The 23,156-nt window shown below is 51.2% G+C and overlaps 1 pseudogene across 1 annotated transcript in view; it reads right to left on the reverse strand.

The window, feature by feature from the left end:
• Positions 1 to 18,654, reverse strand: part of LOC110310082 (uncharacterized) — a 34,940-nt pseudogene extending 16,286 nt beyond the window's left edge. Inside the window, exons 1-2 of the transcript XR_015045569.1 lie at positions 17,438 to 18,654; positions 6,386 to 6,464 (exon numbers count right to left, since the gene is read on the reverse strand). The product of XR_015045569.1 is annotated as an uncharacterized LOC110310082 (transcript). The remainder of the gene's footprint in view (positions 1 to 6,385; positions 6,465 to 17,437) is intronic.
• Between the last annotated feature and the right edge of the window lie 4,502 nt (positions 18,655 to 23,156).

Here is a 23,156-nt window from a genome sequence, read left to right on the forward strand (position 1 = left end):
AGAGGTCTATACACAGAGGCATAGGGGACCTTCCCTCCAGTGCCTTCGCTCTCAGAGTGTTCCCCTAAAATACACCTGAGCTAGCCTGTGAGGAGCCATATGTGGTTATAGCCGTCCTGTGCCAGGAGCTCTCAGTGTAGACACTGGTAGAAGGGCCATCAGGGTCGTAAGCCCACAGTGTAGGAGCTGAGCAGAAGGCTGGGGGGGGGGGGCTTCTAGGTGGTGACAAGGAATCCTAATAAAATAAAAGAGTGTGGAGACATAGGCTTGTCGGGGGTTCCACTAACAGGGTGTGGTAGCATACACCTTTAATCCCAGGACTCCAGGAGCAGAAGCAGGTGGGTCTCTGTGAGTTCAAGGCCTACCTGGTCTTCACAGCAAGTTCCAGGCTAGCTGAGGCTACACTGTGAGACCCTGTTTCAAAACAAACAACAATAAATGTCTCACAACGGACATCGGTCTTCAACTAAGAATGGATGAGAACCCTCTTTTAGGTGAGAAGGTCAGGCTTTTTGGCTCTGTCCACTAAGGTCCCTGCAGCTGCGAACAGGGTACAGGCTAAGGGATATTCTGTAAGTGCCTGATCTCATAGCCCCTTTTCTTTGGTCTAGACAACAGAGCTGGGTAGGGTCAGATGCCTGAGCCCCAGCACAGTAAAGCCTGGTCCCCTTCACGGTGACTCCTGCCCAGAGCCTACTTGGAGCCCAACTCTAGGAGACAACATAAAGGCTGGGCATGGGGCCATGCCCACTGCTTCTCTGCTTTCCCCACGGCTGGCCTCTAGGGCATATGGGGGGGGCAGAGGACAGGTGGTAGGGGCAGTCAGAGGAGCCAGTCGGCCTGGCGGTAAATCATCAGGCTATGCTTTATAATCATCTGGGTACTTAAGCTCCTCTATCTCGTCTCTCCCTTCCCTGGGGAGATTTCCTTCATTTCCTATGCTTTCCCAGTCTCCTAGATGTCTAAATCAGGCCGGACCAGGCCCAGCACTCTGCTCTACCCAGCTCCCTCGGCCTACAGCTACGAGGTGGTGTGTTTGCATGTTGCACAGTAGCTATCAGAAGAGGATCCATCCTCATCCAAGTTTCCTCCCCAGCTGGGATGGAAAGCTAAAAAATGCTACCACACCCAGCCCTGGAGTCACAGAGACAGAATCTTCATGGCCTACTTTCCCTGACAGGGATGGGCAGTGAGCCTGAGAGACCTAGGGGTAGGAGACCGCCATGGCACTTGAATCAGGATCGAATCAGAGAAAATGTGAAGACAGGTGCCTCAGTACCTGGGCAGCAGCAACCGGGATGCAGCAGCAACTGGGATGCGTGGCCTGTTTGGTTCATGAGGTCCCCATGCTGGTCCCACTTAGATCCTACCTGCTGCTGTGTATCCAGCTCTGTCTGGCCCCTCTTCTCCTCTAGCTTTCACACCGAGTCTGGGTCGCTGTCCCCATTTTGCAGATGCAAACAGTGAGGCACTGAAGGCAATGCAAGCGGCTTCCCATTTGGAGGCTGCTCAAAAAGTGCTCCCTGCCCCCAGAGCCAGTGCCAGAGCCAGTGCCAGTGCCAACGCATACATCCATATTCTCTTCCTGATTCCATGAAGGAGGAGGGTCATGCGCTACCATGCCACCCGCGTAAAGGCCAGGTTGAAGCTACCACAGACACATATAGCCCTCAGGTGACCTTTGCAAAGCCACCATGTGTGTATCTCTTTCCCAGGCCTCCCTAGGGATGAACATGCGAGAGTTTTTTGTTTTTTTTTTTTAAAGCAGGATCTCATCCTAGGCCTAGGTTTCTGACCTCTGGAAACCTCTTTGGTCGTTTGCAGAGCCCTCTGGCAGGCCTGAAGCTTCCTGTCGCTGCATTCATAGCTAGGTCACTGGGTGCCAAACAGATGCTAAGGGCTCCGACTGGCTTGTGTGCGGCCTCTCCAACCACCGTCTCAGACACATTCCACAACCAAGATTCCTTCAAAACCCCCTTCTCTGAAAGCAAACAAAACCGCAGCCTGGGAGCCCAGAGGAGCTCACACTGCTGTGGCTCCATTTTTCTTTCTCCTTTCTTCCTCTCCCTCCCTCCCTACTTAAGTACTACTACAAGGGACATAGGAAACCTGCTAACCCCCTCATGTTGAAGATGGGTAAACCGAGGCCCAGAGACTTGAAAAAGGGGTCTAAGGTCCCATAGGTTCTACGATTGGGTGGGAGTTCTGGAATCCAGGCAGGACTGACTTGGGCACATAGCCTCTTTAGGACACAAAATCTGTGTGGTGGTGGTTTTCGGTCGGTCCCAACACCGTAACTGGCCCAAAGCATCACTAGTGATTGGCTGGGCCCTGAACCCCACCTGATACAGTCCTGCCCACACTAAGCTGGCTAGTGTGGGCAGGGCTGGGACCCTTGGGTTCCCTGGCACAGACTGAGTGGTGCTCAGCAAATGCAGGAGGAAGTCTCTGGGGAGACCTAGAAGCTCAGGGGCAGGGCTCCAGAAAAGCAGGCTGCTCTAATGGAAACCAGTCAGTGGCTAACTCCCCCCCCCCCCCCCCCGCCTTTGGTTTCCATGGGGACAGGATAGGAGGTGGAGCTCTGGCGTGGCTGCTGCAGCAGATGTGGCCTGTTCAGGGCTGGTGGGGGGTGGGGGGTGGGGGTGGCGCCTGGCAGGGAGCCCTGGGACGTGGCAGGAGTAAGGCTGGGCGCGGGGCCCTGCAGCCATAGCTGTGGCGGTCAGCTTTAGGGAAGAGCCCAGGGCTGTTGGTCCACCACCTCCAGGAAGTCTCCTGGATTCCTCAGGTGCTCCCAACCCATGACCCAAGCCTCCTCCAAAGGGAGTAGGCCCACAGGAGCCTGGCCTTCCTGAAGATATCTGCATTAGTCATGCCAGCCATGTGGATGCTCTGTGTGCCTCCCGCCTGCTGGTACTTGTAAAGTGGGGGGAGTTGGGGGGGGGGAGACCTGGAGCACCACATGGTCCTCTTCTGTTCCCTCAATGGTGCCGATGGCTCTCCTCCCACAGGCACACTTGGCTTGGTGTGCTACGGGGCCTACAACCTGAGTGGTGGAGGCCTAAAGAATCAAAGGAGCTCCATACCATTGTGATATGCAAGAGACTCTGTGGGCTTGGGGGACACAAGCCCCCAGCGTGGGCCACACCAACTGATGCAGTTGGGTGGGACTCTTAGAAGTCCCCCTTGCTCTGTGCTTTGACACACTTACCACGAAGAACTAGCCTTTTATGAGCCCATCGTGACCTGAGACACAGCATCCAGGCTCCCAGTTCCAAGTAGCTCCCTGCCTCAGGACCATGGGGAACAATGGGGACACTAGGCTCCCTCCTCATCTCTGGCTGCTACCCTGAGTGTGGTCCACAGCACATCAGACCACACAGGTATAGAAACCCTGAGCCAGGGAAGTATCCTAGAACCCCAGAAAACTCAGAGCTGCAGACTCCAGCAGAGAGGTGATGGTAGCTCTGTCAGAGAGGTCTCCAGCAACCCCAAACCTCCATGGCCTAGACCCTCAGGACAACTCCTTTTTATTGCAGCAGAACCGGGCCAAAGGAAAGATCCTTACTGGTGTTGGGTGTCTGAGGAGAAACCGGCCAAGGTCAGCCTCTGACAGGCAGGAAATAAACGGGAGTCCAACTCCAGACTGTGGCTGTGGGAAAGCTCTCCGGCCTCTCTGTACCTTGACCTGCTTGTATAGAAAAGTTAGCGTCCAGTGCTCACTAGACAGGGGGTTCTCTCTCGAGGGCAAGAACTATGCTCTATTTATTCTGCAGTCTAACGCATTCAGCATGGGCTCCGGTCAGACATCGAGACAAGACAGAATTGGAGACATTAAAATGAATGTGGAGGTTGTTTTTTAAAATGCATGACAAGTCCCAGCCTGGGCCTAGCACTTAGTAGGTACTCTGCAAAATCAGTTTTCCCCATCACACAGAATAAGACCTGTCTGTGGTGTCTAACTTGCACGGGGGCTCTCTGGGAAGAGCCAATTCTGTCCGAGCTTACGCCTGGGCCAAAGCTTTCAGCCTTGGAGCTCTCCACCTGGGCCTGATCACCTGCTCTTATCTCCTCTCTTGTCAGCTGGACACTGACCTCAGTGGCCATTCCTTTGCTATCATGACACCTAGCTGAGGTCCTAGTCACATGCTTGTCCTTAGGAGTGCTCACTTTCCGGTACCTGGCATTGTCCTCTCAGCTGGATGGTCCAGGGGGTCATCTGCTCAAGAGTGACCCTGTCTCAGGGGCAGAGCTTTCCCAGGTGCTAGAGTATGCTGGAGTCAGGCCTAAGACCCCCCCACCCTAGCCCTCAGGTGCCAAGTGTCCCAATGGACTGGCATTGGGCAACTTAGTCGACGTTCACAGAAAAGGCCCGGGATGATTGGAGTGTGTCTTCCTGCCACTGGGACATCTGACAGCAGCCATGTTAGACTCTGAAAGGGTCTATCAGAAGGTCCCATGTTCTAGCACCTGGCATATGGAATAGGTGACTAACTGGGACTTTGAAAGCCCAGGCCCAGGTGAGGTTTGTCCCATGAGCTTTGGCAGGGCGAGAGCAGGCAAGATCCCAGGATCCCTCCAACCACGCCTGAGCCAGAAGCATAGGCACACCCACCCCAGGAATCCTGGGCAGGGCTGGGCACCCAGGAAACTGGGCCAGAGGTTCCAGCGCATACTGGTGTGGCCAGGCCACCTCTTGAGCACCCCTGCTCTAAGCCTGCATCCCTTACCCAAGCTCAGAAGCCTAGAGAGTCCCAGGGCTCAACACTAATGACTCTTTTCCATGGTCCACCCACAACTGCTACCATTTAGCAACCCCACATCTAGCCAAATGCCCCCATGACATCACAGACACTTAATTTATGTGTCTGATGTCCTCCCTTCTAGAGAGGGGGAAATTGAGACTAATGTGGACAAGTACCTCACTTAAAAACTCAGTTTTCCAAGGTCTTCCTACTGGTACACAAAAAGGTTAAGAAAGCCGACGACTCATGAGTTTCTCAGTAAAAACAAACAAACAAACAAAAAACTCACATGAGCTTCCTCCATGGTTTGAGGCTGATGTTGCATCCCTTTCTTTAAAAAGCTCCAAGTCCTGTCAGGAGGTGGGTCATGACGCTTCTGTCTCACCTCATCTGACCCTTCAGTTGTATAGTGAGTCGTATAGTGTTTCTGACAGGCAAGCCCTGCCCTGGGTCCAGCATGCATGCAACATAGGCACACACAGACCTGTCCGGAAAGGCCCAACCCTTTTGGTGGCTCCTTATAAGAAGGCCCCTAGCAGCTGGATCAGCAGCAGAAGCAGGACTTCCGGGCAGCTCCCTGCCCTCGGCCCGCCTTCCCGGATTCCCGCTCTAGGCCGCCATTTCCTCTGCTGGGCCCCGAGGCTCACTTTCATTCTTCCAGGTCTGCAAATGGCCGGCGCCTGGAACTATCCATCCATGTAGGGTGAAGACAGACCAGGCCTTGCCTGGGCCTTTCCTGGGTCTGGTGAGGACCTAAGACTACCTCTGCTCTGGGACCAACTGTATCCCACCCTCATTTGCCTCAGCTTCCTCCAGTCTAGGGGAGGAGGCTCATCTGTGGCCCCAGGGATCCTGATGGGCTGTCCACTGTAGTCATTGCAAGGGTGTGTACAAAGGGCTTCACAGTCCACTTGAAGAAGAGAAAGAATAATATCTAAAAGACACTGCCCGCCTTGGTAAAAGATGCCTGTCTACTACTGGCACCTGGGCCAAGCCGGAATGCTAGCCAGTGAGAAACACAGAAATGTCTGTATAGGTCACTCACACATGCACTTGTGCACGTACCTCTGCACAGACCTCCTGGTACATCCATGTTCCACCTGTATATGTATGGGGCACATACTAGTGAAAACCTTAGCTAGCCCATAGGGACCTGGAGAAAGGCCCAATGGGACCTGACTCTTGACCTAGCTGCTTAGCTGCCCAAATCTCTCTGATTCCCCACCTCTCCAGAGGGAGAAGAGAAGGGAGCTCCCTGCTTTGGGAATGTTCCGTGGCTCCGAAGTACAGCAAGGAAGCAGTGCTTGGTACACTCTATTAACTAAGCTTTCTAGTTTGGGGTTAGGCCTCTGCTTTCTGTTCCCATTCTACAGACAAGGAAACTGAGGCTCAGAAAGGGAACCGACCCAACAGTCAGAATACAAAGCCGGCCCCCATCCCCCCAGCACGTGCTCTTCCAAAAGTGCAAAGCCCCTGCACCCCTGGCCCAAACGGTTCTGAAGCCATGTCCACACTTGACGCGACACCGTAGATATCCTCTCATTTTGCCTCCAATTACAGTGCCACACATTCCCCTGTCTCTGAGGCTGTGGCTGACAGACTGACAGACCCACAGTATCAAGAAGTTAAAAACCCAGACTCACCACTCCCAGCCAGCTGTGTCAGACTTCATCAAGTTTTTAGTTCCACTCCTCTTTAACATCTCCACCAACAGGTATGAACCTTCAAATAAACAAACCACAGAAAAGGACTTCTAGTAACAATTGGTTGCAGGAGGGTTGGGGGGGGGGGATATGGGAGTGGGATGTGTGTGGCGAGACACCTCTCCCTGCCTCTCTCCCAAAGCAGGAGCCTCCAATGCTCTCTACAGGCAGAGAACACAGCGTTTGACTCCAGAGGTACAGAGGTCAGTGCTGAACACGTGCGTAAGGGGGGGAAAGTGCAGCTTAGAGCTGATTACATCATCACACGCACACAATTCCCAAAATAAGCAGTTATCATCGTCTGCAAATTATTGGGGCTGTAAAAGCTCTGGCCTCCAGTGTGTTGATACGGCCCAATAAATTCTGCACTTCCTTATCTCGCTTATATATATATATATATATATATATATATATATATACATATATATATATATTAAAAAAAACTTATACCTACTCTGTGTTGTTGACCCACTACTTTTTTTTTCAAGTGTGGACTTAAATGTACTTTTCAACCATTTGAAATATTTATTATTTGATTTTTTTCCCCCACAAAGGCAGGTCTCAAAATAATTATGTGCATGTAGACCCAGAAGAGCGAGAGGCCCAACCTCCTTCTAGTGAATAAGATATTAATAATTCCATGTCCCCCGGGTTGGGATTTAAGGGTAGTGTTAGGGTGCTCACACAGAAAAACAAGGTTAGAAATTGGTAATTAATTACAACTCGGAAGGACATTTGGAGTCTTGAAAGATGGATACCAGGATGGGTGAGATGGCCCTGCAGGTGACAGAGCTTGCCATGTCAAGCCTAGCAACCTGAATTCAATTCTTGGGAGCCACGTGGTGGGAGGAGAGAACAGACTCCTGTCTGACCCTCGAGTGCGTGTCATCATATGCAAATGCCTACGCACATCCACATGTGTATGCGGAGACTAAAACTTAAACAAAATTTTAAAAAGTGACGGTCCTCAGCCAGCCCTTCCAGAAGATCGTGGGGTAAGTTTGCTCCTCGACGCAAATGCATCGTGTTTGTTTTGACCTCAGTTCTTCGAAATTGTTGACTCCACAATTAAAATATGCCGTGTGTTCCAACAAGTACCAGGCAGTGGTAATGACAGACCAGCCCATCTGTGCCTCAAGAATGTATAATTTCTGTCTATAGTGGAATTTATATAGAGGCAATGATGTGGAAAGTGCCTTGCGTGGTACTTTCTTTCTTTCTATTTTTTTTTTAATACTGTCAAAAAACATTGGGTGCCATGGAAAGTGTTGAGATTTTGCCCATTTAAAAATAAAACCAGTATGACATGTTACATTTTGGGGGTGGGTGGGGAGGGGGTGTCTGATGCTAGTGGAATTCAAAACTTAAGGGGGCAAGTGAACATTTCCAACCTTCTCAGACTAAGAAGGAACGTGTGACGGACACATCCTAAAAGCAGTGAGTAGATTTATACAGGGTAGGAGGTACTAATGTCACCATGAAGATATTTATATGAATTCCTTTTTTGCTGCTTTTCCTTATCTTGTCTGAAAAAGAAGGTGATTTTTAACACTTGGGAAATTTCACCACACGTCCACCCAGAACTTAGAATTGGAGATTTATTCACCTACATTAATTATTAAAAACAAACAAACAAAACAAAACAAAACAAAACAACAACAGGTGAAGAGTGGACAGTGATTAAAATGCAGATTCCTCCAAGTTGCTAACCTCCTTCCTTTTCTTGCCTAATTCTCTCTTCGCCAAGCTTTTGCCTTTGAAATACATCATGCTGTGGTTCCCCCCCCCCATTACTCTTATTTTGCCACTAGTGTTTTATTCCGATGCTTGCTAAATATTTGGGTGGAATGAATCCCCCCAGCTTGCGACAGCAGAATGTCGCTGTCATAATCGTGAAAATGTTTTAATTATCTCAGCTATATATGCCTGTCTCCACAGCCCCAAACCCTACGGTATCTACTGCTGCCTAGCGTAAGAACAAAAGCAGCTGGGCTGGGCTCCGTTTTCATATTTGCTGGAGTCTGCTCCGGGCGGGCGGCTGCTGCAGCCAAGCCCCCGGACACATAGAGCCCATGTGGACTAAGGAAACAAAGATCTCTGTACTTGGGAATTTTCCTCTTCTCGCACAGTGGAACTTTCTGTGTTGGATTTCCCAGTTCCCATAAATCAAGACCCCAGCTACCCTCCAACCTAGGGAACCAGGCTGTGGTCGAGGATGCTTTTTGTCAGCCTGCCAGAGGGGTGGAGGTGAGCGGGCAGCTGGGCTCTGCAAATGTCACCTTTTTTTTTTTTTTTTTTTTTTAAATAAAGGATGGGGCCTGGGACTAAACTCAGTCAGCCACTAACTCAGCTCATGGGCAGCATAGGGTTACACAAAGATCTTCGGGGGCTTCTGCTTCCATTAGCCACAGTTTAGGCTCTGTGTGCCCAGGCACAACTCTGCAGGTGAGGAGCCACTGTGGAACAGGGGCTAAACAGGCCTGGGGACCACTTGGTGCTCTCCAAAGGTATGCCTGGTAGCTGGTGTCCATAGGGACCTCTTGCCCATCCTGGCCAGGTAGTTACTGGCTGGGCACATTACTGTGAAGTAGACCCTCTCCTCAAAATAAATAAATAAATAAATAAAAGAAAAACCTTAAAAACAAGTGCTTTAAAAGCAGAGTGTAAAATAACCCCAGATATTACCCACACGGCACTGTTAAGCCAAGAAAAAGCTTTCTTCTTTTTAAAATAAAATTAAAAAATAAATTTAAAAATTAAAATGAAAACGAAATGAAACGAAAGGCAGAAAGAACCAAATCCCTAAACTGTGGGAACGGTGGCATTAGGGATTCGGGACAGAATAAAAGAGCCTCTGTTTCTGAACATGAAGGTCCCCCCTCCTGTGTGTGGCTGGCCCTGCCTGCGTCCTTTGCTGGAGGACCCTAGGATGGTTCTGGGTTTTCCCTCTCTGCTACTCCCAGTACTGCCAAAAAATTAAAAAAAAAAAAAAAGCAGAGTAATAACAAGACCCCCTTCAACAACAAAAAAACAACGCAAGGCATGGAAGGGTGGTTTGCCGACGGATGCCTGCTCCAGCCCTCATTCAGCTCCTAACAGAACACGCAGCCATGGTGAAATACCGAACCGTGTGTTTTCATTATCATTTCGAAAGCCCTAGCTTTGGATCTTAAAAATAAATGGCTTGGCTTCTGCTCCTTTCCTGCAGTTTTTTTGGCAGTGCCTGCTTCAGTCAGGATTGGGGGTGGGGGTGGGGTGGGGGTGTCTCTGAAATAGAATTTGGGGTTTGGGTTAAGCCAATTAGAGGGAAGGAGACGTAGCAGGCACACGGAGGAGCACAAGATGGCAGGGCCCTCGGCTCATCCCCAAGCAGGAGAAGGCGAGAAGGTCACTTACCAGGAACAGGAGGACAGGGTCACTTTCTCAAAAGCCAGCAAGTGAAAATGATGTCTCCCTTGCCCTGGCTAGGTAAGGGGGCTCCTGCCAGCCAGCAGGCCATGCCCAGGTGCCAGCCTCTGTCGGATAGGCTCATGGGCCTCCTGGGTTCTGGCGTCCATCAGTCCGTAGGTCCTGGCCTGGGCCTTGGCCGCTCTGGCACCCAGGGTTAGGGCTGCCAGGAGCAAGTGGCGCTGGGGGAAAACCCTGCTGCCAGCCCAGGAGGACGAAGAAAATACTACTTTTGTCTCCTGCTCTCTCTCATCTGGCACTGGCTCCCAGGGAAGGGGGGGGGGGGGGGCAGAGGCGGCCGCTACAGCTCTGCCCCGCCCACCGGGAATTTTCGAAAGATGCTCGTGGGTGCCTGGAGGATGGCAGACGTGGCAGAGGCGGGTGGGCCGAGCCCCCAAACCCACCACCAAAAAAAAAAGGCGGGGGCTGGACGGTGGGGAGAGGAGGGAGGATGCCACGGTGCCTGACCACTCAGCAGCTAGCCTGAGGATGCCTGGAGCACCAGCCCAGCCTCAGCCCGGGTAACAGCCAGCTCTGTAGAAGGGCAGGGTGGCCCTGGCGCCATGTTGCGACTGCCTGGCTAGCCAAGCCCTTCTGAGGGGCCTGGAGTCCGGGTAGCCTAAACTGCTCCAGATAGAGGCCACATTGTTCCTAAACTGGGATCTACAGAGTAGCAGGAGGTGGCCGGCCTTCCACTGTTCTCCTGTGGGAGAACCAGAGCAGCTCCCACTCCACCAGCTCAGGGTGACCCATCCCGGTCATGGAGGCTAGAGCCATCTCTGCCAGGAGTCTGGGTTATAGGTTTGACTTTAGCTAGAGTCCAAAAGACTGCTCTCAGCCTCTGTTCTCTTGTCTATGTAACGAAAAGGGATACATTTCCTACTTGTCGTAGCTGACGGGGATGCAGAAAGCAATCTGCCTGGTGCTGAGCACTGTACTTAGTACCAATGCCTGGGAGAGCCAAGAGCATCTCAGGGTGAGTGAGCAGCCAAGGACACGGAGAATGGGTGTCAGGGTAGAACTGAGCTACATCACCTCTGTCCTCCCAGATACTTCCATGTTACCAAAGCCATTCCTTGTCACTGCCTTGGGGACACATTCCTATGCTCCAGCCCTCTGAAACAGCCAGAGGAGCGAAGGACCTCCTTTTTGCTGAAACTTATCTCCTACGGGTTGCCCGCCTGTGCTGCGTTGGCTTGGCTGGCCTCTCGGCTTCGTGTCACTCTGTACCCTTTATATGATAGCAGAGAGTACTCCGTGAGTCTGGAGTATGGGAAACAGCTCATGAGTGGGACGTGCCATCTCTCCTCAGACACCTGGGAACCACCGGGCCAGCTTTGCCACAGAGGATGGTGTGGAGGGACCACTATGCAAGAGTCTAACTCCTCATCATCATGTGGGGCACACTAAGGGCCTCTCTGTACATAACGATTCCGGTAAAGGATGGGCAGGCAAACCACCATCTGCCCTGGGTAGCCTGCTTGTTTCATACTGCTTTCTGCCTGCTCAGACAGTCACGCTGAAGGCCGAGAAGAGGGTGGGCAGAGTGAGCAAGGAGGGGGGGGGACAGCCGGGAGGAGTCTCTGGTCTCTAGCTCTGGCCTCACGCATACAGCCACGTGACTGCTTGCCAGCTGACGCCAGAGACAAAGCAGGTAGCATTCCGATGCCATGCGCTCGACCAAGAACGCTGGGAATCCATGCCAGCAATGGCTTGGCATGGCTGCCAAGAGCCTGGCCCTGGGAGGAGAAGGGTCCCTATGCTTTGTGAAATGGGACCTGTTCTGCCAGTCTACAATACAGAGAAGCTACTGAAAACCTACCAGTGGTTAGTTGGGGGTCCTACTGAGACAAGGAAGAAGAGGAAGAACCTGGATCACAGGGCCATAAGAGAAGGCATCACACACACACACACACACACATATACACCCAGTGTTACCACAGTCAGAAGTGACTACTGCTATGCTCAGCTCACCATCCAGGAGACCACAGCCTCGGGACAGCTACGACAGGCCACCGAAGTTTTGGGACACTTGAAGTACCACAGAGGGTAGTGGGTCCTCATCGGATGCAGCAGCATGCCATAGCCTGGCTAGAATCCCCACCAACAGGCTTTTCTCTAAGTGGAAAGGCTTAGCAGTTGACACACGTGGACTATGATAGGCTCTTGGGTCCATTCAGCTTAGAACCAGCCTTGTCAGGTCCAGGTGCTATACAGCCCAAGGACAGATTGGCCACAGCTTTTCTTACTGCCCAAAGGGATTGGGGAGGAGGCTGCGGCCCTGTTATGATTTATAGTCACTTAAAATGTAATTATAAAAGACTCACTTGGACGTAAATATCTTTTTTTTTTAATATACAGAAGGAGATTCTAAATTGAAGCTATTTCTACTGAGTACCCTGCTGGCCAGAAATCCCAGTAGGAAGAGCGAGCGGTTCACAGAAAAACCCAGCCCAGTATCAGAAAGCTGAAGCACTGGGGATAGCATTTCTCTGTCATCTAAAGAGAAAGCATACGCAGCCTCAAAAAAAAAAGTATCATTGGCCTTTTTACTCTGCCTGCCTCACATGACAAGTCCTAACCTTTAACCTTACCCAAGCCTGATGGCCACCGCGGCTTGCAACTCCTCTCCACCACTGTCTGAACACTGAATCCCAGATACCTGTGCACACATCTGCATCATAGGGAAAGAGAGATTCCGGATTCCAGGCTCCAACTAGGAAATGCCAAAATCTGATGGCAAGACTGTACTATATTTTATGCCCGCTTCCTCTAGCAAGTGAATATAACTCATATTTTGGGGTTTGGTTGTTGTTGTTGTTGTTGCTGTTGTTGTTGCTGCTGCTGTTGTTTTGTTTTCCTGCCCAGAGCACAGATTTCATTCTTTCCCATGATTTCAGCTTTTTCACACCTACACTCACAGTCTTAGAGGATGTCTGGGCATCCCTAAGTCTCTCTGCTCGGCCTTTTGGAGGTGCGGGCTAATATAGAAAGTGGAGCAATAAGAACTTCCCACATTCAAAATAAATAAAAGGGGCAAAAGCAATTTTAAAAATAAAATCTTACTCCGAAGACAAATAGTATCAGTGACGGACATTATTTTGAGTGATAAGTTCCCTGATCAGGACCTGTTTCTTGTCTGTCTTCCTCCACTGGTGTGATGCGAGTGTTTTGACTAAGGGTCACCTGAAGTAGCAGGTGTCCTCTGACTAAGGATCTCCCCCTTGAAGATCCCCAGAATTGCACGATGTTGGCCCTCTCCAGCCATCTCTATACAAACCCTGGCCACAGCAATGCCACTCTGAGTCTCAGCTGATGCCCTGCCTGGCTTTTAAGGTGGCCCACCACCAGGCACAGCAGGGGGCTGGATCAGTCTGTGGAGGGTAGGCTGGGCAGATTTTCTTTGGTATCAAGGCCTAGGGGCTAAATCCAGTACATTCAATTAATTCAGAAGACAGTCTTCATGGTTCCACATACTGGGTTAGTTTATCACGAGTTCCAAAATACTTTCCATAGTCGGGAGTATAAAGGAGGGCCAGTGTAGGCTTCTCCACTCCAGTCAGACTCCCACAACCTACAGGCCACTCCCAAGTTCATCTGAGAACAGGATGTGAGGAGGAGGAGGAGGAGGAGGAAGAGAAGGAGGTGGAGGAGGAGACATTGAAAAACCACAAATATGGGCCCACATGGTGATGAACCCCTCTGGAAAGTGATCATCTCATTCAGTCCACTCTGTTCACTTGCATCCTGAAACCCAGCTAGGCTGAGTATGCTTGGCCCAAGGGAAAGCCTCACGTGGCTCACAGTCCACAACCTGGCCACCTTTCCAAGGACTGCAGACACACCCCAGTGGCCTTTGAAAAGAAATCACAGGAGGAGAAAATCAATCAGTGAAAGTTTAACTGCGCTCAAAGACAGACTTGCCGGTTGAAATTTCCCAAGAACTGCAGCTCAGGGGACTTTCATTTTTTCCCTCCTGTAAACCTCTGGCCCCGACTGTGAGGCCAGGGCCCAACAATTCTCAAACAACTAACCCAGCCAAAGGAATACTGGTCAGTCCTCAAAATAAATACCCCACCTAAAAAGATTCTTTGTCTTTGTTTCAAGACAATTGTTGCTTTTTCTTGCTCATCAGCTCAGTAACATCTGAAAGTGTGGCTACTTTCCTTCAGATTCTGACAAGGCACCTTGAGAAACTGTATCTTTCTGCCGACATCCTGGGAGAAAATGTCTCCAAAGCAAGCTATTTGTTAAATGGGCCAGAGCACTTCGCTCATCAGGGTGACAAAACTCTCTTATCAGATTCCTAACTGCATCTACCGCAAGGATGAATGGTAGCTCCCACGGCCCTTCTGGACCACTATCGGGGTACAAAGTTCATATCTGAACCAGTCCCCTGCAGTCATTTTCCAGGAAGATCCCATCCTACCCTGGGAAGGGGTAGCACACTCTGAGTCCCCAAGGGAACCTCTGTCTCAACTCCTGTACCTAATGCATATAATATTTACATTCACACCAAACTCCTGGGATGTGGAAAGTTCTGGTTTTGTGAATTCCTGCCAGCCAAAGTTAAGGAGCTAGGGAATCAACTTCTTGGTCTACCTTCTGGATAAACTAGAAGTAGGGTCCGTTACCTAGAACATAATATAATATAATATATAATACAATGCACAGAGTATTATATATATACCACAGCCACTGGAGGTTCCCAGGCAATGCAACCGAAATTGCGCCTTAACGAAAATAATGTTGTCTGTGTCCTCTGAGACTGGCATTATTTATTCCTCTTTGGAATACTCAGGGTACAGGTTTTGGGGAGGCAACAGGATGTGCCTGGGTCACATGGTGAGCCAGAGACAAGGACAAATTAGAACCTGGAATGCTCCAACTTTACTGCCTGGTGTGAGCTTGGACACTCAGGCCTCCTGAGCACTGAACCAGAGTTATTCCTTCACTCGCTCTCGACACATGCAAATATACCCCTGAAAATCGAACCACAGCAATACAAATTAGGTATGGCCATTTTAAGATGTTTCTTTCCTGGCCTGGAAGGCCTGTCCCTTCCCTATGCAATGTTCCTCTTTCAAGACCCATAATAAGTTCCCCTGGACAGACGGGGGCGGGGGGGGGGGCACTCACCCAGCAGGGTGCCTGCCCATCTGAATGGGCAAAGTCCTCCTCACCCTTCTCTTCCTGCCTCCCTGTTGGACCTTGTCTTTGCTGAGCTATTGGAGGCTATGTGCCCTGCTGGAGACTAGACAGAAACAGACAGGTTGATATAGGTCGCCAGCCAGAGGTGCAGGCCACACTGCTACAGAGTCTGAAGCCCGATGCCATGGATGAAGATACTGGTGGGCCTCACTGCCACACATGCCCGTGCTTAGCCCAGCCAGCCTCTGCCAGGACCCTGGAGACCACTTGCCCAGGATAGTGTGAGGCATGATGAGGCTCTGGTGTGGCCACCCTGGGCTTGGCCCTAATTTAACAGCAGAAAGACGGAGGTCCATGCCCTCAGGCAGCCCAGCACAGCAGTCCAGTTCACCAGGGCCCCACTTACCTGTCCCTTACACTAAATCCAACAGGGAGGAAAATAGACAAATATCTGTTTTCCTCTTCAGAGCGTCCTCTTTTGTGTATGTGTATACAAAAATATAAAATATAAAATATAAATGTTGCCAAAACAAGCTATTTGAGTGAGCATGGGAAGATGTCCTGAATGGCCTCCCTGGAAACAAACACACTTAATCCTGTGATTTCCCGGGTACTAGGGTCTGCTCTGGCAGTACATAGAACCCTGATGTTTGGCAAAATCGTGGCCTTGGTTCAAGGCCCTGGAACAGCATCCTCGGACACTCTGGCCTTTCCTAATTGCTTTGGGTTCCACACAATGGCCTGGGGAGAAGTAGAGATGCTCACTTGTTCGGAGGGTTCTGCCTTAGTCTTAAGCATGATGAAGAACTTCGACTAACCACGGCACAATCTCCACCCTCCCGGCCCTGTGCCGTGCGTGGCTCTTCTGTGGACAAGGGGAAACCCTGGCAGCATTTTCCTGGCAAGGCTACCATGGAGTGTGAGCTTCTATTAAAGACGACGACCCAGCTCTGGGTGGGCACATATCTTCCACGATGCACTTCTCCATCTGAGATGGCTCCCAAATGTCTCACCCGGGGCTTGCATTTGCTAAATGCCTCTGATTAAGTAATAAATAATGTCTCTAAGCAGGGGCCATGAGCAGTGCAAAGCAGACTAACAATCTACATATATTTGGTTAAATATATTTATATATTTATATAGTTATATACACATAATTGGAAATATACATACATTCATACATATCTAACTATATAACCAAAACCAACCAAACACATGAAAAAGATGGTCAAAGTTAGCCTCTGGTTGCTGTTCTGACTCTGTCAAAAGAAAGCCTCCTTACTCTGGAGTTCTTATCCTAGCTAACTGGAGCAGGCAACTCTGGATGGTAAGCAAAGAGCAGGCCTGGACTTCTCCGGCCTCGTCCATATTCCCGGAAACAGGGCCTCAAATGCCAGTTCATGGGTCTGAGGTGTAATGGATATAGGTGCCCCCCACTCTGTGTGATTTGAGGTGAATGTCCCCAATAAGGCTATCCAAACCACATTTTAAAAAAAAGTAGGGAGAAGAGCAGTGTTCTCATACACATATGAAAGCAGTCTTAATCCTCGAGGCTGGGGTATCATTTTAACCCTGGCTACATACACACATGTAGAGACACCGTTTTATTTCCCAGATAGCCAGACCCTATGTGCTCAAATAAAATCAAGCTATTTCTGGCCTGGAGAGATCACTTAGGCTTTTGAAAATCCAACTTTGAAGAAATTAATTTCAGTGTTACCTGAAAAACCCTATAATTATTGTAAAGACAAATTCTTTCGCCCCTTTTTTGATCCCCACAAACTCCTCAAGCCTGCTAGCTGTGCTGTGTGAGCCACCTATAAAAAGGTGCATTTATTAAAGAGGTAATGAACTGGGTTTTGTTGTTATTTGGTTTTGCTTTGCTTTATTTAACCACCCCATAAACGAGAACTTCCCACCCAAGGGTCTTCCACTGCACTCTGGATTTCGGCTGCTATGCTGAAGGTTCACCCTAAACAAGCTCTCTGAAAATGTCCATCTAGCATCAAATAATATTTTTAAAGTAAAAAGGGTTTAGTAAAACAGTTCAAATTGTTGAGAAAGGACTTAGGCTTCCAAACAGCATTTCCAACCCCCCCCCCCAACAGATGTTTTCTCTTTTCTATTGTTTAAAATGCCTGCTATAATATTTTATACGCTCGATAAAATCTCTACAAGGCCCTACACCTGAGATCAGAAGCTGTGTTTCACAAATCCCAAGTTCCCGATGGAGGACAGTGTGGCGTTCTCTGCAAGCTGCCTGGCTTTGGGTTCGAGAGCAACCTACCTGGAATGTGTTCCCGACTCTGAAAGATCCCTGCAGTAGGGCCCCTCTTAGAAATCTGCCCATTAAATATTTAAATGCTAAGTAGCTAAAGTGAAAAAGGCTCTTACCTCTCCAACCTTGATCCTGCCCGCGGTGCACTCGTCCACCGCCCTGCCAGACCACGTCTTGGCCGCCGCTAGCGCTTCGCTGGCATGCCCACGGCCGCTGGCTGGAGTCCGGGGTGACTTGCGTTGGGCTCCTGGGCGCGCAGAAACAGCCGAGGGCAGTGAGGAGCCGCTCCCGCAACTCTTCGCAGCGTGGGACGGCCTCTGGCCAGCGCACGGCGAGGCCCCAAACCCCGGACCCACCGCTCCGGGCTTCAGCAGTCTTACATCCAACGACCCACCACGCAAGAGTGGCCCGAAGGATCGAGTCACGCGTCCACGGCTGGCGCCACTGGAGACCTTTGTCCGGGACGCCAACGAGAGTGTGCGGGCCCGCGTGCGCCCACGCCCTGCCGCGGAGGACCGGGCCGGCGTGCTCCGTGACTTTCTCCAAGTTCACGTGCATCCCGGAGCGGCCAGGCGGGCGCAGCGGGCCCGGACGCTCAGAGCCTGGCCGTCGGGCGGGCTCGGGACCCAGCGGCCCAGGGCGCGAGCGTGGCCATGGTGAGAGCCACCGGGGGCGGCCGGAGGGCACCGGGACGGAGCGGGCCACTCGTCTGGCGCTGCCCGGGCTCCGAATGCAGCGGCGGCTTGGCACAGACGCGCCGCGCGCCCGGTGCATGCTAATGGCCGGCGGGCGCGCCATGAATTATTCAGCAGCGGCGCGGAGAGGACGAGCGCGGCTCGGAGGGCGGCCTGGGCCGCGCGTCCCCCGCCGCCGCAGAGCGGCCGCACCGACTTCCCAAACTTTCCCCGGCCCGCACCGAGGATGCGGCCCCCGCGGCGCCGCGGTCCCCGCCCGAGCGCGCTGGCCGCGCTTCCCCCGTTGCCGCCTATTTTATGTCTTTTGTCTCGGAGTTGGCACCTGTCCCAGAGAGCGCGTTTCCCTGCCCACCCCTTCGCCGCCGGATCGGGGCGGGGGAGGGGGCACGGGGGACCGGGGAGGAGGGGACGAGGGAAGCGAGGCGCCCGCGCGCCCTGCGTCCTGGGGAGACCGCCCGGGGGCGGCGGCGGCCGTGCCCGAGCACCCGGGCACCCCTGCTCCGCGGGGAGGTCAGGGCTGCGAACGCGCCCGGAATACCAACGAGGCCGCTGTGCCCGCTGCGGGCCGGTGCGTCCGGGCGCCGCCCCTCCCGGACGGCCCCCACCCAGACGGGCGCGCTCCGGCTGGGAGGGCGGCGGGAGCTGCGGATTCGCCGCCCCGGCCCCGCGCCTGGCCCCGCAGCTCCGCGTGCGCGCCCCCGCGGGCACGCCGCCCCGGGCGCTCCCCGCTTGCGCGCGCCCGCCCCGCGGCCCCGCCCGATGCCTTCGCGCGCCCACCCCACTGGGCACCGCACCGCGGAGACCCACCGGTAGAGCCCCCGGGCCAACGCAGCGGGGAGGGCTGAGCAGGAGCGCGTCCCCTGCCCGCGCTGCCCGCGCCGCCCGCGCCGCCTTGGCACGGAGGCGGCTGCCCGGGCGCGCTCCGCGGCTGCGCTCCAAGGCTCTGGCTGCCATGATTGCGGGCAGTACCGGGACGCGCGTGCACGCTCGGGGCCGATTGGGACCCTCGGTCAACAGCGATCCCCCTCTGCCCGCCTGCAGCCCAGTACGCGCTGAGGACAGCCGCCAGGGTCACGGAGCTCTAGATAGCGTACTGAGACAGCGTTGTGGGCCCGATAGTGGCAGTGGCTTCCCGCAGGAAGGGCGCGCGCATGGGCGACCCAGCCAGTCCAACGGAGCAAGGGGCGCGGTGCCCAGCGGGGTTCGGCAGGGAGAGCACACAACCTCTCGAATGGGTATGGGAAGTAATGCACAGAACTGAGCATGCAAAGGGGCCGTGCAAGGTGCCTGGGAAGGCATGGGATTCGCGGAGGCATGTTGCCCAGAGCTGGTGCCCACCTCCAGGCTCGCTCCTTTCCCGCTGGAAACAACTTCCTGCTATTAGGACTGGGGCACGGGAGCTGCGGGGGTAGTTCAAGGCCATGGCTTTGCTCTCAGCCCTTCAGCGACACTGCTGGCTCCAGGCCACCCCGGGCCCCTAAAAGGGGGAATGGGACGGCTGGGCTCCAGGTCCTGGTTACTGGTTAGAATGCCAAGGAGGCCGCAGCGTCTTTCAGATCGCTTCACTGGCGCGCACAAGCGTTTTCCAAACAGAGGCCAGCCTGGGCCTCAGGCTCTCAGAGACACATGTGAACACAGGGTCCCTAGACTTGGATTCCCTCCTCCTGTCCAGACATGCTCTGGATCACAGCCACTTGGACCTGGCTGGTTCTGGAGGTGTATGATAGCCCGTTGACGACCAGGGCCAGGGAGAACAAGGCCTCCAAGGGCCCATCCCACAATCTCTGTGCCTGTCTCCCCCCCTCCTCCTCCCCACTGGCCTTGGCATTCTAACCAGTGTCCTTTGACGTCATATCTCGCCATTTCTGTCAACCAATTGAAACTTGCCCGTTGTAATAAAAAATATAATTTTTTTATGCCATTGGTAAATTCAAAAGTTCCTCGTGTGTCCCGCTTCCCAGGAAACTTCATTCCACGTTGTATCGGACTGCCACGAGGGAGAACCTGAACACACTGGGTAAAGGTAGCCTGGGCTTGCTGGCTCTGTCAGGGCCTTTAACTACTAGAGACCTGTTAAAGTCTAAGTACTGTAGACCACCATGACCCTGGCCTGTACAACAGCCACACCACATCAGTGCAGGCAACCCCAGAACATACAGTTTAGGGGAAGGGGGAAAAAAATCCAGGACACATCCTGCCCTGATCAACTTTCATTTTCTACAACTGCCAGTAGCTGAAGACAGTCACATCTAGTGAGCTTCATTCTTTTCTGTGGAAGAGTGTATTGTGGACCCAGGTCCCAGAGCTCGAGTCTCATGGGCAGAAGGGCAGGGGCTCTTCAGTGTTATCCCAGAGTGGCTCTGCCGAGTCTCTGCCACAGGGCTGGTGAGACTTATCTTTTCTGGCTCTGTATGGACCTTTACAGTTCTCCTTACTGTGAGAGTTCCCAGCCTCGGTCAGGAAGTGTGGCAAAGGGTGATCCTGTGCTAGGCAGTCTCCTGATACCACACAGATCCCTAGCAAGTCTCTTCTGCTGTAGCCACAGTAGGGGCTGGGGGGGGGGGGGTTAACCTCAACCATGAGGCCAGAAAACACTAAAGACATCTTGTGGTCTAGTGAGGACCCTAGAAGAACAGAAGCTCTAGGACTGAGCTTAACTGCAGAGATACTGGTATTCCAAGAACCAGGCCCTTCTAAACGCCGAATCTGGTTTTCCCAAAATAATGAGCAAGCTCAGGAATGACCAAATGGGGATTCTAAACACAAATATATGGTGCTTATTCTCCCACAAAACTGCTCTCAAGTGCAAAGTCTAAAACGATTGCATACCTTTGAGACATGCTCGTGAGGGGAAAAAAAATTAAAGTTGCATCCAGACACTGCACTATAATAATCAATTTCTAATCACCCTTCCTAAACACCATAAATATTATAGGTAATGTGATATATGTTTTGTGATTAAATGAAGGATTAAAACATTGAAATTTTTAAAAGCCACAAAGAAAAAGAGATTTATCTTCCTTTATGCCGCTTACAAGTTTTGCCCTCCACTGGTACAAATACAGATTTGACAAGTGTATCATTACTGAGCTCCACGACTAAATGCCAGGATATTAGCTTTGTAATTTTCACCTGAAATCATTGTGTAATCACGCGGGGGTGCTAACCTTTTTATTAGCTGACTCCCCCCTTACTTTCACATGGTAATAAATTAATTTAATGTCTTCCCCCCCCCCAACCCCTTCCCAATTTTTATTTGGTAACACAAGAAATTGGGTGAGTCAGAGCAATATTCAGGAACACATACATTTTAAAATTCTACCTGTACTTGGCAAGGGTTTGTATGTAATTTGGTTGCAAATTCAGAAATCAAATTCTGCCTAATTTAGGGGAAAATAACGGCCTTCAGGTAATTCGATTGGGCTTTATACAGTTTGGTTGGCTAGCTTTTTTTTTTTTTAATCTACTTGCTATCATAATAGTCAAAGGGAAAAAAAATCAAACTGTGCTCAATTGATCTAAAGGAAATTTTTGATCTGACACCTGGAAATTTTAAACTATTGTGAGTATTCTGCCAGGCAAGTCTGCGGTAAGAATCCCTTGGCTCTCCCCCTGGGCCACAGCCATGCCTGGGGAAAGATGTCTGAAAATGAGTCCCAAGAAGCCTGTCCCTGGACCAGGATGTTTATAATATTGGCCTTATATAGTTATTTTTTTCCTGATTTCTCCGAAGATCTGCCTGATGGGAATTTAGCCAGCAACTTCCTTCCATGTCCTTCTTTGAGCCGTGGCTTTCTCTGTTCGGCCCCTGGCCCACAGTCCAGCCTCAGAAAGCCTCAGGGATCCACTTTCGATTTGCCTCTTTCCACAAAGACACGTTTAATGGTGTTAAATCTTCAGTATCCAGGGCATTATGAGGAGTTAGTAAACAGATGCACTTAATCTAGTTAAAACAAGCAGGATGATCGTGGGGGTGGGGAGGATTCAGGTTTTCACTCGTTCGACTTGCATGTCCAAGAATAATGGTGTTTTAGAAAGCTGGCCGGGAACCCTGGCAGCGCGAGCCTGCAGCCGCTCCTGGGTAAGATGCCACTTCAATCATTGCTGACAATGTGCCCTTCAGAGGAGCTGCGAGCCAGCTTTGAGTGTTCTGTGAAAAGGCAAATCAGGCTTAGGATTTCTTTCTTTCTCTTTCTTTCTTTCTTTTTTTTTTTTTTTTTTTTCTTCTGTCTTTGTCTGGAAGTAGAGTGCAGGTTTGGGAGTCCATTTTACTACGCCTGTATCATACCAACTTCTGCTTCTATCTTGGGAAGGCAACCTTCTTACTCAATTATTTATACATAAAACCTAACTGAAACTGTGTCCCTTAACTATGTACATATACATATACATGTCTGTGTGTATATGTGTATATATATGTGTGTGTATATTGATATGTATTGATTATGAAGGAAATTGAGAAAGAAGCTCACTGACTCACATAGAGATAAAGCAATGGGAGAAAATCCTGAGCTTGTTAGACCAACTGCAAGCAAGCAAGCAGCCATGGAAAGGATCCTTTCCTCCCAGACAGAATGAAGCCATTTTCCGAATCTTTTGCTTTGGTTCCCTCCGTTTTGTGTTAAACTTGGCTTTCGTTTGTTACCAACAGCAATGAAACTTCGGCTGTAGCACAAGCTTTTTTGAGGGCAGAAGCAACCCCAGGACAGTGGTAGACAGCCACCAGCATCTCCACCATGGCAGCTGATCTCCTCACTATACCCTCTTTCCAATCCTCTTTCTTTTTAATATAAAGACCACACTTAAGTGTGCCTGCAGCTGACCGAGGCGAGGCTCTCTGCTCCCATTGCTGGTGGGTACTTAACTCTACAGCCTTGCACTCATTTGTGCTTCGAGAGCCTCTCGGAGCTACTATGTAGCATCTTTAATGCACTTCAGAAGCTCGCCTGGTCTCTTTTTCAGTTACCTTGTACTGACATCAAAGAGTCTAACCACCCCCAAAACATCCTGAAGGGGTTATTATCTCTCAAATAGAAGGGGAGCGTAACAACTGGGAATCTGTGATAAATGTATTTGGTCATAAATATATGTATTTTTTACATGTAACATGCATAAGAGGATGAAGATTTCACCTTGATTC

This window comes from Mus caroli, unplaced genomic scaffold, assembly GCF_978045245.1.
Source record: "Mus caroli unplaced genomic scaffold, Mus_caroli_1 scaffold_16, whole genome shotgun sequence".
Lineage (NCBI taxonomy): Eukaryota > Metazoa > Chordata > Mammalia > Rodentia > Muridae > Mus > Mus caroli.